General features: G+C 40.3%; 1 long non-coding RNA gene and 1 pseudogene across 1 annotated transcript in view; one reads left to right on the top strand and one right to left on the bottom strand.

Moving 5' to 3' along the window:
* Window positions 1-15,114, bottom strand: part of LOC132540181 (uncharacterized) — a 259,415-nt gene that overhangs the window by 173,277 nt on the left and 71,024 nt on the right. The gene's annotated exons all lie outside the window — the stretch shown is intronic.
* On the top strand, window positions 13,357-14,641 carry LOC103119309 (ATP-dependent Clp protease ATP-binding subunit clpX-like, mitochondrial; annotated as a pseudogene).

Genomic DNA, 15,114 nt, shown 5'->3' with positions numbered 1-15,114 from the left:
TGGGGCTTGGTGCCTGCACCATTAATCCACTCCTCCTGGAGGCCATTTTTTCCCCCCTTTTGTTGCCCTTGTTGTTGTAGCCTTGCTGTGGTTATTATTGTTATTGTTGATGTCATTCGTTGTTGGATAGGACAGAGAGAAATGGAGAGAGGAGGGGAAGACAGAGAGGGGGAGAGAAGGACAGACACCTGCAGACTTGCTTCACCACCTGTGAAGCGACTCCCCTACAGGTGGGCAGCCGGGGGTTCGAACCGGGATCCTTACTCTGGTCCTTGTGTTTTGTGCCACGTGTGCTTAACCCACTGCGCTACCGCCCAACCCCCTATTTTTCATTTTCATTGGATAGAACAGAGAGAAATTGAGAGAGGAAGGGAAGATAGGAAGAGAGACAGACTCTGGCAGACCTGCTTCATGGCTTGTGAAGCGAACCCCCTGCAGGTGGGGAGCCTGGAGTTTGGTCTGCGATCCTTGCCCTTCATACTATTTGGACTTAAACAGGTGGGCTACTCCCCTACCCCCTTCAATTTATTCTTAAATGGGATGTTATTTTTTATTATATTTTCTTTTCTAATTACTCTTCATGTTATGAAATAATAATTACCTGGAATGAAACCCACTCTGGGTCAGAACTACTTAAAAAAATGGTTTCCATCATTTTCTCAGTTTCTCCATTGTTATTCTTCCTGCCACTTTACTGTATGCCAACATTAATACAATGTCAACACAATGTGCATTCTACTTGGTTGCACCAACACTCAGCTCCTGAAACTTGCTTTCAGTGATCTTGTGAAGAGTGAAACTATCTGGTGTTTGTTTTTCACTTCTTTAATATTTCACTGCATTACCTTTAGGTCTATCTATCCATTTTGTCCTCACAATGTTAACTTAATTCCATCTTAACACAATTCTAGAACATGGTTGCTTTCAATTTTGTTAATAGTAATCGACACTAATTTCTAACATTATAAGGTTTCAGAATACAGTTACACAACTACGTGTGTGTGTCCAACTTACTGTTTTTAATCAGACAAAATAGACAAAATATATTTGAACAGTACGTGTGTCAATCTTTTTTTTTTTCTAGGAAATCATATATTTGTAAAGATACATTTCACAAAGTCTGCTATTTTACCTTCTCTTCTAGCCAGCCCCCTAGCAACCAGCATGAGCTGTCTTTTTGGAAAATATTAGGCCTCTGACAGAGATGTGTTGGGGGGGGGTGGGAGTGGGGGGATGGGAATGAATGGAGAGTCACATTATCATTTTCTCCTATACCATCTGTATGTTTTCGGGCTCTCAGGTACAGACCCTCAGCAATGCAGCACCTCCACACTCTTGAGATTTGGCCCAGTATCCTGGGAGCCTTCTTGTAGTTGCCTGAGTTAGGAAGTTTTGTGCAGTCTATGCATAGTAATACATAAGTAACCAGACACACGACTTTATTATGAGTAGAGAATTCCCTCAAATCAATCCTATAAGCATGTCTTCCAGAATGTTCTAGAATGCCTGAAATTTAAAGTACTAAGTCCTCACTTAACACTGGATAGTTTCTGGGCCAGGCGGTGGTGCACAGGTTAAGCACACATAATACGAAGAGCAAGGACATGCATAAGGATCCAGGTTCCAACCCCCTCTTCCCCACCTGCAGAAGGGTCACATCACAAGAGGTGAAGCATGTCTGCAGGTATCTGTCTGTCTCTCCCCTTCTCTACCTCCACTCTCAATTTCTTTCTGTCCTACCCAATAAAATGGGGGGGGGGGGAAGGCCTCCAGAAGCAGTGGATTTGTAGTGTCAGCATTGAGCCTCAGGGATAACCCTGGAAGCAAAACAAACAACAACAACAACAACAACAAAAACAAAAACACTGTAGAGAGTTTATTGGAAACTGGGACTTTTCGAGTAAAAACAGGTTTTTAAATAATGTACTGCAATGTCAGCTAGGGTGCATTTGTTTTCTCCTCAACATTATAATGAAACAACATCAAAAGAAGTTATTGAAGTCATTGCTCTTTCTCTGTATGAAGGAAGGATAGAGTAATTTTCATCATGTAAATATAGACTATAAGAAATAAAAGAAATCTGAATACAATTGCCATCTATGCAGCATAAGCCACAAAGCTGGGGTAACCTTGCAGGGAGTTTCTGTCCCATCCAGTGTGGAAGTAGGGCACTCCTTTCCCTTCCCCCCACTCCTTCCTCCACCCTCAACTGTGAGAGTGATTTGGTCTAATGGTCAGAACACTGGAATCTCATCATTCCAGATGTGCTGCTGGAGATATCATTTTATAAGACTGAAAGGACCCAATTTGGAAAACAGTTGCTGCCTATGAAACTAAGAATGGCTCCTCTTGACTGAGATTCAGATGTCTCTGATATTAAGTTTGCGAAGGTGACAGGAAATAGTCTCTTCCTATGATCCATTTGAAACTAATGTCAATTGACCGTAAATCTTATTGTCCATTCCATAAAAATTCTACATTCTCTTGCCAAGTTAAAAAAATTCATATGATTTTCATGACAGTTTTATAGAGGGCATTTTAAAGAGAAGATAACTGACAAGCCCATCAAAAAAAGTTATGTGAATCATGAAGTTGAAATGAAATTAACAAAGTTCTACATGTCTGTTTATGATCTTCAACATTTGAAAGCCCTGTGTGTTCTTCTCCTACACCAAATTCTTGGCATTCAGTAACAACTTGATAACTAAGCAAATTTTGACATAAAAACCCATTAAAGGTAGACTGACAGACATTTTACAAGTCAAGACAGAGGCCAAGCCCTAGAGTTCTCTGTTTCTCTTGTAACCAGTGATTAACATCACCCAACCTGAAGCTGCTGTGAGTTGCATTCTACAGTACTCAGTTCTAAATGTTTGATCTTATCAGCTCTAACAGGGAAACCAGAAAAAAAAAAGTGCTCAAGAATCATTCACCCAACTAGGAGGAACGATGATGAGGCTGTTCTATGAAACGGTTTAATTCCAATTGCTATAAAACCCGATTTGTGTGCCAGTAGGTAGTTGTTACTAAAATTGTTTAAAATCCATTTCCATCACCCTCTGCTATGGAAACACAGAGGGACCTGACTATTAAAAGTTTCTCTTATCTTTGGAAAACATTTTAATGGTAAAAGATGACAAAAAAAAAAACTTCTTGCTTCTTGAGAGGAGCAAGGTTTAGTGCCAAAGGGAAAGCATCCAAGACCCCTGCTCATATGAAAATCAGTCATTGTTCAGAGAAGTTGATGAACAAACAGGGGCTTCTTACCTGGATGAATAAATTAAGCCTTGAGCTATCCAGGGAACAAAAAAAAAAAAAAAAAAAAACCAACCCCACAAGAGTGGTTCAGTTCCTCATTAGCACCAAATTAGGGCAATACTGCAGAAAACAAATCATTTTCTCTGGTCTTGACCCCTTGGAGGAAATTAATCGATTATCCCAGAGACTCCTTTGAGAGCAACTGAAGTCTGGGATATTGTACATTTTAGTTGATGGAAAGCTTCTGAAAACTGTACAGAAATTTTATTTCCTGAGAAGGATTATGAAAAGTGTCATTTTCTATGTTTTGTTGCTTTATTTTATTTTGTTTTGTTTTATTTTAATTTATTATTATTTTTTACCAGAGCACTGCTCAGCTCTGGCTTATGGCAGTGTAGGGGATGGAACCTTGGACTTGAGAGCCTCAGGCATGAAAGTCTCTTTGCATAACCATTTTGCTATACCCCCATTCTGTTGCTTTTATTTTTGTAAAGGATACTGGATTTTGTTAGCTCCTCAGTCCTGTCATATGGCTATTGGAAATGAAAAGTTGTAATAGTCACCTAATTATTTTAAATTTTATATTCTTGTCAATGTCAAGGAATAGAAGAAAATTTATATCTATGCACACATTGCAAACAATTGTATTAATTTCTTCTTGTGCATCTTTGATCGGGACAATGAGCAGTGTTCTCTATGTGAGTGCCAGGGGCTATTAGTAATAACTGGATTTCAATGTAGTATACTTATTGTGTTCCAACTAAAGCATGAATGTCAAAATATGTTTTATAAAATTTCATTTAATTAATTAATTAATTTTGGGGGTACAGTGGGACTGATAGGAAAAAGTCATTGCTCCCAGTGATCATTTTTCCCTTTAAATTTTTTATTTTTATTTTGATAGAGAAAGAAGGGAGTGTTAGGAATCAGCTTAGGGAAGGCAACCCCTCTCCCTGCACCCTACAGCTAACCACAAGAAATGGCCAAAAATGGTGAGAGGTGCCTCCTACAGCAACGTTCCATCCCTACCTGATTTCAAAGGCCATAATATGTAAATGGATGCAAATCTGAACTCCTGAAGACACAGACTGGAGTGTCATCTCAGTCCTGAGTATCCTTAGAGTGACTATAAAATCTGGCGGAACAAAAAGCTGCTGGGGTTAAGGGTGTGTATGTGTGTGGGTTGTCTTTCACCACCCTTCTCTCTCAGGGTCTACACATCTATATGGCATGTACTTTCCTCTTATTCCTATCTTTATTTCCTCTCAATAAATGCTCGTCTCTCTGAAACACGACTGCCTCTTTTGTGATTCTTCCACATGGAGGACAGTTAGAATGAAGCTTGAACACTTAGAATTGCCAAAACAATCTTGAGGAAAAGAAACAGAAATGGGGAGTCGGGCAGTAGCTCAGCGTGTTAAGCGCAGGTGGCTCAAAGCAAAAGGACTGGCAGAAGGATTCCAGTTCGAGCCCCTGACTCCCCACCTGCTGGGAAATCGCTTTACAGGTAGTGAAGCAGGTCTGCAGATATCTTTCTCTCCCCCTCTCTGTCTTCCCCTCCTCTCTCCATTTCTCTCTGTACTATCCAACAATGATGACATCCGTAATAACAACAGTAATAACTACAACAATAAAACAACAAGGGCAACAAAAGGGAATAAATAAATATTATATATATATATATAAGCTTTTGCACAGCCAAAGAAATTATCACACAAACAAGGAGACCCCTCACAAAATGGGAAAAGATCTTCACATGCCATACATCAGACAAGAGACTAATTACCAAAATATACAAAAAGCTCAGCAAACTTAGCAACAAAAAATCAAATGACCCCATCCAAAAATGGACAGAGGATATGAACAAAACATTCATTACAGAAGAGATCCAAAAGTCTAACAAACGCATGAAAAATTGCTCCAGGTAGCTGATTGTCAGAGAAATGCAAATAAAGACAACATTGAGATACCACCTCACCCCTGTGAGAATGGCATACATCAAAAAGGACAGCAGCAACAAATGCTGGAGAGGTTGTGGGGACAGAGGAACCCTTATGCACTGCTGGTGGGAACGTAAACTGTTCCAGCCTCTGTGGAGAGCAGTCTGGAGAACTCTCACAAGGCTAGACATGGACCTTCCATATGACCCAATAATTCCTCTCCTGGAGATATACCCCAAGGACTCCGTAACACCCAACCAAAAAAGATGTGTGTACTCCTATGTTCATAGCAGCACAATTTGTAATAGCTAAAACCTGGAAGCAACCTAGGGACCCAACAACAGATGAGTGGCTGAGAAAGCTGTGGTATATATACACAATGGAATACTATGCAGCTATTAAGAACAATGAACCCACCTTCTCTGACCCATCTTGGACAGAGCTAGAAGGAATATGTTAAGTGAACTAAATCAGAAAGAAAAAGACGAGTATGGGATGATCCCACTCAGCAACAGCGACATAGTGGTATTAAATGAAGTCACAGACGAGATGAACTTAACATATATATTCAGAATCTTTCATCCTCCCAAAAAAGAATACACAGTCTTTCAAGTACACATGAAACATTTTCAAGGATCAAACAGGCATTGGGATACAAAGACATCCTTGATAAACATGTGAATATTGAAATCATAAATAGTATCTTTTTTAGCATGAGGCAATAAGGTTAGAAAGCAACCACATTCAGCTTAGAAGTCTATGTGATCTCTGCATCCCTGTAGATCTTTGGTCATGAGTAGGAACATTCCAGGCTTCCCCAATATCAGGACCCATCTTCCTCAGGTGTAGCATAGAGTACATTGTCCAGCCTCCCTTCAGAGGATGGAACATTCTCTACCGTTGTTGATCCAAGTTGAGGGCAAGATACTATGGGGTCCCACAAAAGGGTCTATTTTGTTGTTCCTGATAGAAATGACTGGTAACAATGGAGTGAAGGATCTATTCGAGATCTAGGCCCATCATGCCTGTTTGGGAATCTCGGGACTCCCAGAATAGGGCCCAGCTGATGGGGTGACCAAAGAGTCATAGTTAAAGTATGCCAGTCTCTTGCCCTCATTCAGCTTTTGCAATCCTGCTTTGATAAGGTTAGTTTTGGAGTGAGTGAGACAACTGTAATATGAAGTAGGTGAGGAGGGTATCTAAGTCTAATTAGATACTATTTCATTATGAACTTTATACTGACTCACTGAAGACTATTATGTACTTTTGCTTTCAGGTATATATTTTGCCCTAATTTATGGATACATATGCCCTATCTCATGGGACCTTGTCTATATCTAGGTTTTGGGACATTGTTAGGATATGAACCACCTGGATTGGATTTAGAGAATCCTATGAAAGGAGAAGTTTCACCCAAGTAATGAGGCTAAAGGGTTGACATTCCACGTCAGATGTTTCTGGACAGAGTCTGAAGTGAAACATGCCCATGTGGTACTCATTGTGTTGATTAGGTTGAGACCAGCAGATGCAATATCATTTGGTATGAGTTGAGAGAAGCATGCAGGAAAGTGAGCCCCGCCCAAGAGGTTCCACTACAGGGGGAAATATAGGCTCTTTAGAGGAAATGGGAGGTTCCTGCTATCTTATGGTTGAATATAGGCCCCAGATCACATCAAATCAATGGGATTTACAGTGAACAATATTTATACACCTTTCCCAAATTTTGGAGCTACTCTCTTTCCTGATCTAGTTTTCTGGTACTTTTTCCAGCCATGACATCATCTCCCCAGACAACAATTTGGATCCACCTGCATATCAGATTTCAGGTTCAGGGGGAAAGAAAAAGAGAGAGAGAGAAAAAAAATTAGTATAGCCACAGGCCCTTTGGAATATAACTAAAATATGCCTACTAGCTATCTACAAAATGGAGGCCCCCCCCCAACTCTTCATCTGCACTATTCTAGCCTTTAGGTTCATGATTAGTCAACAATTCATTTACCTTTATATATTAACTCTTTTTTAAGCCATCAGGTTCCAGATGCTAGCATAATGTTGACCAGACTTTCCTGGACAGACAACCCCACCAATGTGTCCTGTAGCTCTGATTCCCCAGAGGCCTTCCCCCCTAGGGAAAGAGAGAGGCAGACTGTGAGTATAGATTGACCTGTCAACACCCATGCTCAGCAGGGAAGCAATTACAGAAGCCAGACCTTCCACCTTCTGCATGCCACAATGACCTTGGGTCCATAATCCCAGAGGGTTAAAGAATAGGAAAGCTATCAGGGGAGAGGATGTGATACGGAGTTCTGGTGGTGGGAATTGTGTGGAGTTGTACCCCTCTTATCCTATGGTTTTGTCAGTGTTTCCTTCTTATAAATAAAATAAGACAAAAAAAGAAAGCAACCACCAAAAGGATTAAAGAAATAGTCAACTCCAAATGGATCAAAGATGTGGATAATAAACCAGAAACTATCAAATACTTAGAAGAAAATATTGGTGGAACACTTTCCCACCTAAACCTCAAGGACATCTTTTTTTTTTTTAGGATAAATTGTCTTTTTTTATTTAAATTTTTATTTATAAAAAAGGAAACATTGACAAAACCATAAGATAAGAGGGGTACAACTTCTTACAATTCCCATCACCAGAACTCTGTATCCCATCCCCTCCCCCGAGAGCTTTCCTATTCTTTAAACCTCTGGGAGTATGGACCCAAGGTCATTGTGGGATGCAGAAGGTGGAAAGTCTGGCTTCTGTAATTGCTTCCCCTCTGAACATGGGCATTGACTGATCAATCAATACTTTTAGTCTGTCTTTCTCTTTCCCTATTGAAGAAGGGCTGTAGGGAAGTGGAGCTGCAGGTGGTGGGGTTGTCTGTCCAGGGAAGTCTGGTTGGCATCATGCTAGCATCTGGAACCTGGTGGTTGAAAAGAGAGTTACCATCCAAAGTCACACAAATTGTTGACCAATCATGGACCTAAAGGCTGGAATAGTGCAGATGAAGAGTTGGGGGAGCCCTCCATTTTGTAGATAGCTAGTAGACATATTTTAATTATATTCCAAAGGACCTGTGGCTATACTAGTTTTTTTTTTTTTTTCTGAGCCTGAAATCTGATATGCAGGTGGATCCAAATTATTGTCTGGGGAGTTGATGTCATGGCTGGCAGAAGGACTAAAAAGTTGGATCAGGGAAGATAGTGGCTCCCAATATGGGAAAGGGGTTTAAATATTGCTCACTGTAAATGCCATTGATTTGATGTGATGATGGGGCCCATATTCAGCTTAGGAGCCTATGTGATATCTGCATCCCTGTAGATCTGAGCTCACATTCTGTGGTCATAAGTAGGAACTTTCCAAGCTACCTCAATATCAGGACCCATCTTCCTCAGGTGTAGCATAGATTATATTGTCCAGTCTCCCTTTGGAGGATGGAACATTCTCTACTGTTGTTGATCCAAATTGAAGGCAAGGTCAAGGACAACTTTGATGATACAAACCCAATTGCAAGTAAGACCAAAACAAAAACAAATCAGAGGGACTACATCAAACTGAAAAGCTTCTGCACAGCAAAAGAAACCATCACCCAAACAAAGAGATCCCTCACAGAATGGGAGTAAATATTTATATGCCCTACATCAAACAATAGGCTAATAACCAAAATATATAAAGAGCTCGCCAAACTTAGCAACAAAAAAAGCAAGTGACCCTATCCAAAATGGGCAGAGTATATGAACAGAATATTCACTACAGAAGAGATCCAACAAACATCTAAAAAATTCCTCAAGTTCACTGATTATCAGAGAAATGCAAATAAAGACAACATTAAGATACCGCTTCAACCCTGTGAGAATGTCATACATCAAAAATGACAACAGCAACATATGCTGGAGAGGTAGTGAGGAACCCTCCTATACTGCTAGTGGGAATGTTAATTAGTCCAACCTCTGTGGAGAGCAGTCTGGAGAACCCTCACAAGGCTAGAAATGGACCTTCCATATAACCCAGTAATTCTTCTCCTAGGGATGTATCCTAAGGACTCCATAACACCCAACCAAAAAGATATGTGTACACCTACATTCATAGCAGTGCAATTCACAATAACTAAAATCTGGAAGTAAACCAGGTGCCCAACAACAGATGAATGGCTGAGCAAGTTGTGGTACGTATACACAATGGAATACATCACAGCTACTAAGAATAATTAACCTGGTTTGACTCCACTCATTGAAACAAGAAAGAGTAGTTATGGCATGAAGTCCTGAATTCAGTCCCTGACATTTCATGAACCGTAATGATGCTCTGGTTCTCTGTCCCCTCCCAGTCCATCTCTCTGTTATTACTTGTGGCTGTATTCATATATCGGTTTTAGGGAGAGTGGGACCTTTTTTTTTAAATTTTAATTATTTTATTTTATTTTTATTATTTAAGAAAGGACTAATTAACAAAACCATAGGGTAGGAGGGGTAAAATTCCACACAATTCCCACCACCCAATCTCCATATCCCACCCCCTCCCCTGATAGCTTTCCCATTCTCTATCCCTCTGGGAGCATGGACCCAGGGTCATTGTGGGTTGCAGAAGGTAGAAGGTCTGGCTTCTGTAATTGCTTCCCCGCTGAACATGGGCGTTGACTGGTCGGTCCATACTCCCAGTCTGCCTCTCTCTTTCCCTAGTAGGGTGGGTCTCTGGGGAAGCTGAGCTCCAGGACACATTGGTGGGGTCTTCAGTCTAGGGAAGCCTGGCTGGCAACCTGATGACATCTGGAACCTGGTGACTGAAAAGAGAGTTAACATATGAAGTCAAACAAATTGTTGAGCAATCATGGACCCAAAGCTTGTAATAGTGGAGAGGAAGTGTTAGGGGGGTACTCACTGCAAACTCTAGTGTACTTCTGCTTTCAGGTATATATTTTGCAGTAGTTTATGGATACGTGTGAACATATGCTCTCTCTCACAGAAACTGGTGTATATCTAGGTTTTGGGACTTTGTTAGAAAGTGAACCACCTGAGATGGAATTAGAGTATACTATGAAAGGAAAGGTCTCACCCGAGCAATGAAGCTGAAGGGTTGTCATTCCACACGTGAAGTCTCTGGATACAGTCTGAAGTGAAGCATGTTGAGGTGGCAATCATTGCGTTGGTTAGGTTGTGATCGGCAGATGCAATATTATTTGATATGGATTGGGAGAGGCATACGGGAAAGTGGGCCCTATCCAAGGGTTCCAGGACTGGGGGAAGCAGAGGCTCTCTAGTGGAGATGTGAGGTTCCTGCTGTCTTAGGGTTCAAAAAGACAATTGATAGTTAATGTTATCATCACATTATTTGGTAACTGGGTTAACTTTTCACAGAATGGGAGATCTTCACATGCCATACATCAGACAAGAAACTAATCCTTTTGTTAGGGTTTGCTGTACAGTACCCAGTATCTTGTATATAGCTGTGCTATTGGTTGCTTCTGATCTACTTGGTCTAGGCTGTTGAGAGAGTCTGCATATCGATTACACAGCCTATATATTGAAAAGATTCAGTTTGTGTTTTGAAAAACTTCGAGACACACAATTTATTTTCCCCCTCTCATATTAATTAACTAGTGATTTATATGACTACATTTTACGAGGAGTGTACATAAACACCATTCCCACCACCAAAAGACTGTGACCCATCCCTCCCACCCACTCCCACCCCCCACTGGCCCAGGAAGCTGCATGTCTACCCCTTACCACAGGGTTTTTACTTTGATGCCCTACTTACAATTTGATCAGGTCCTGCTTTTAGTTTCCCTTTCAGATCTTCTTGCTCAACTTCTGTTGATGAGTGGGATCATCCCATACTCATCTTTATCTTTCTGACTTAGTTCACTTAACATTATTCCTTCTAGCTCTGTCCAAGATGGGTCAGAGAAGGTGGGTTCATTGTTCTTGATAGCTGCATAGTATTCTATTATGTATATATACCACAGCTTTCTCAGCCACTAATCTGTTGTTGGGCACCTGGGTTGATTCCAGGTTTTAGCTATTATGAATTGTGCTGCTATGAACATAGGAGTACACACCTCTTTTTGGTTGGGTGTTATGGAGTCCTTAGGGTATAACCCCAGGAGAGGAATTAATGGATCATATGGAAGGTCCATGTCTAGCCTTCTGAGAGTTTTCCAGACTGCTCTCCACAGAGGCTGGACCAATTTACATTCCCACCAGCAATGTAAAAGGGTTCCTCTGTCCCCACAACCTCTCCAGCATTTGTTGCTGCTGTCCTTTTTGATGTATGCCATTCTTACAGGAGTGAGGTGGTATCTTAGTGTTGTCTTAATTTGCATTTCTCTGACAATCAGTCACCTAGAGCAGTTTTTCATATGTTTGTTAGCCTTTTGGATCTCCTCTGTAGTGAATGTTTTGTTCATATCCTCTGCCCATTTTTGGATGGGGTCATTTGCTTTTTTGGTGCTAAGTTTGCTGAGCTCTTTATATATTTTGGTGATTAGTTTCTTGTCTGATGTATGGCATGTGAAGATCTTCTCCCATTCTGTGAGGGGTCTCTTTGTTTGTTTCATAGTTTCTTTGGATGTGCAGAAGCTTTTCAATTTGATGTAGTCCCATTGGTTTGTTTCTGCTTTAGTCTTCCTTGCAATTGGGTTTGATTCATCAAAGATGTCCTTGAGGTGTAGGTGGGAAAGTGTTTTACCAATGTTTTAACCTAAGTATTTGATTGTTTCTGGTCTGACATCTAGGTCTTTGATCCATTTGGAGTTGATTTTTGTTTCTGGTGAGATAAAGTGGTTCAATTTCATTCTTCTGCATGTTACAACGCAGTTTTCCCAGCACCATTTATTGAAGAGAGCCTCCTTTTTCCATTTAATCCTTTGGGCCCCCTTATCAAAGATTAGATGTCCATAGGTGTGGGGATTTATTTCTGGGCTTTCAATTCTGTTCCACTGGTCTGTGTGCCTATTTTTGTTCCAGTACCATGCTGTTTTGATGATGATGGCTTTATAATATAGTTTAAGGTCTGGGAGTGTGATGCCTCCATTTCTGTTTCTTTTCCTCAAGATGGTTTTGGCAATTCTAGGTGTTTTAATGTTCCAGATAAATGATTGTAGTGTTTGTTCTATTCTCTTAAAGAAGCTTGGTGGAACTTTGATGGGTATTGCATTAAATTTGTATATGGCTCTGGGGAGAATGTTCATTTTGATGATATTTATTCTTCCAATCCATGAGCATGGTATATCTTTCCATTTCTTGGTATCAGTTTCTATTTCCTTGAGTAGCGACTCATAGTTTTCAGTATATAAGTCTTTCACTTTTTTGGTCAACTTTATTCCTAGGTATTTGATTGATTTTGCTGAAACAGTAAATGGGAGTGATTTCTGGATGTCTTCTTCTTCTTCAGATTTAGTGTTTGCATAAAGAAATGCCACTGATTTTTGTACATTGATTTTGTAGCCTTATACCTTGCTATGTTGCCTAATAACTTCCAGTAGTTTTCTGCTGGATTCTTTAGGTTTTTTTATGTATACTATCATATCATCTGCAAATAGTGAGAGCTTGAATTCTTCCCTTCCAATCTGTATTCCTTTGATTCCTTTCTCTTGCCTGTTTGCTATGGCAAGAACTTCCAATACTATGTTGAAGTGTAACGGTGACAGTGGACAGTCCTGTCTAGTCCCCAATCTGAGGGGTAATGCTTTCAGCTTCTGTCCATTGAGTATGATGTTGGCTGTAGGTTTGCTATATATAGACTCCACTATCTTGAGGAATTTCCCATCTATTCCCTTTTTTTTTGTAGAGTTTTGAGCATGAACGGGTGTTGGATTTTGTCAAAGGCTTTCTGTGCATCTATTGAGATAATCATGTGGTTTTCGGCTTTGCTTTTATTGCTGTGGTGAATGACATTGATTGACTTATGGATGTTGAACCAGCCTTGCATTCCTGGGATGAATCCCACTTGGTTGTGATGAACAATCTTTTTGATATGTTGCTGTATCTGGTTGGCCAATATCTTGTTTAATATTTTGGCATCTATGTTCATCAGAGATATTGGTCTGTAGTTTTCTTTTTTTGTTCTGTCCCTATCAGCTTTTGGTATCAGGGTGATGTTGGCTTCATAAAAGGTGGAAGGGAGTATTCCTGTTTCTTCAATCTTATGGAAAAGCTTAAGAAGTATGGGTAGATTTGGGACCTTTGAAACTCAAATTCTATGGAGAGCTCCTTTTAGAACTTCTACAGAAACACCAGCTACTTTGCCTCCTAAGCTGGAATAAGGAAAGACAACTCAGGAGATGGAAATAGAGTCAATGAGTGAGGGGAACAGCAAGAATTCCAGCTCTGGGAATTCTAGGAATTCTGTTTTGTGAAGTGTGAAAAGTGCCACCATTTCTTTGTTGTGCTATCTGAAGCAGACTCAAAGAAAAGCAATGTCAAAGAGCCTGAGTCCACAGCAGAATCTGTGAAGTTGATGTTCCAGCAAAAACCACCTCCTTCCCCCAAGAAAAATTGTATTTACCTGGACAAATTGTTGTTGGCCAGTCATTTGCTAAGAAGTTGCTCTCAGCTGTTTTGTACAATCATTGTCAGAGAATATAGAGTAACAGTCCAGCTAACTTGAGGAATCAAGCAAGATGTTGAGAAGTTGACATCATTAACACCAAGAGAATTAGAAGTAAGAACACGGGAGGATGAGTACAGATTTACAAAATTGCTCCAGATTGCAGGACTGAATCCACATGGCAATGTGCTAGGGACATCAGTGCAGCAACAAGTAAACCAACAGATACCTCAGGAAAAGTGAGGGGGTGAAGTTCTGAACTCTTCCCACGATGACATCAAACTTGAAAAAAGTAATATATTGCTGCTTGGACCAACTGATTTAAGTAAAACTCTGCTGTCGCAAATTCCAGCCAAATGTTTCTATGTCCCTTTGGCTATCTGTGACTGTACTACTTTGACTTAGATTGGATACGTAGGCGAGGATATTGAATCTGTGATTGCCAAATTGCTCCAAGACGCCAGGTACAACTTGGTAAAAGCACAGCAAGGAATTGTATTTCTGGATGAACTAGATAAGATTGGCAGTGTGCCAGGCAGCCATCAGTTATGGGATGTAGGTGGAGAAGGCGTTCAGCAAGGATTATTAAAATTATTAGAGGGCACAATAATTTACATCCCAGAAAAGAATACATGCAAATTATGTGGAGAAATGGTACAAGGTGACACAACAAACGTCTTTTTTGTGGCATCTGGTGCTGTCAATGGTTTAGACAGAATCATCAGCAGGAGAAAGAATGAGAAGTATCTTGGGTTCAGAACCCGGTCTAACCTGGGAAAAGGCAGACAGCCATGGCTGCTGCCAGTCTTTCCAGTCACAGTGGAGAGTCAAGTACTCATCAAGACCAATATTCAAAGTCCCTAATTCTGACATTGTGTGAGAGGAGGTTGACAAAGAAATAGTAGAAAGAAAAAAGTAAACAGGATACATCTAGGTTCCATCAAAAGAATCCTCTGAGCAGGAGTATGACTCTGGTGTTGAAGAAGAGGGGTGGCCCTACCAGGCCAATGCTACCAACAGCTCAACACCCAGCCTCTGTCCTGTATATAAGGCACTTTCCTTCTCCTGTTTAAAATTGTAACTGTCTACAGTGTGATATTAAAGCACTGGATATCATATGTGGTCAGAAGCCTTTAGGAGAAAAGTCATATCATGTACATGACGTGATATCACATTGATTTATCCAGAGGACATTACATGGACTTTAATGACACATTATTCAGAGATAAATACACATTATTTTTGTTCAGTTCTTACAAATGTCTGCTTTAACACAATTATTAGGAGTTCTTTTAAGCAATGCAGGTATTGCAGTAACTGCAGTAATAATGCTACTCAACAAATGGGAAAATAAATTCTTTAAAATGGAAAAAAA

This window comes from Erinaceus europaeus, chromosome 9 (assembly GCF_950295315.1).
Source record: "Erinaceus europaeus chromosome 9, mEriEur2.1, whole genome shotgun sequence".
Classification (NCBI taxonomy): domain Eukaryota; kingdom Metazoa; phylum Chordata; class Mammalia; order Eulipotyphla; family Erinaceidae; genus Erinaceus; species Erinaceus europaeus.
This window is presented reverse-complemented; position numbering and strand designations above follow the sequence as displayed.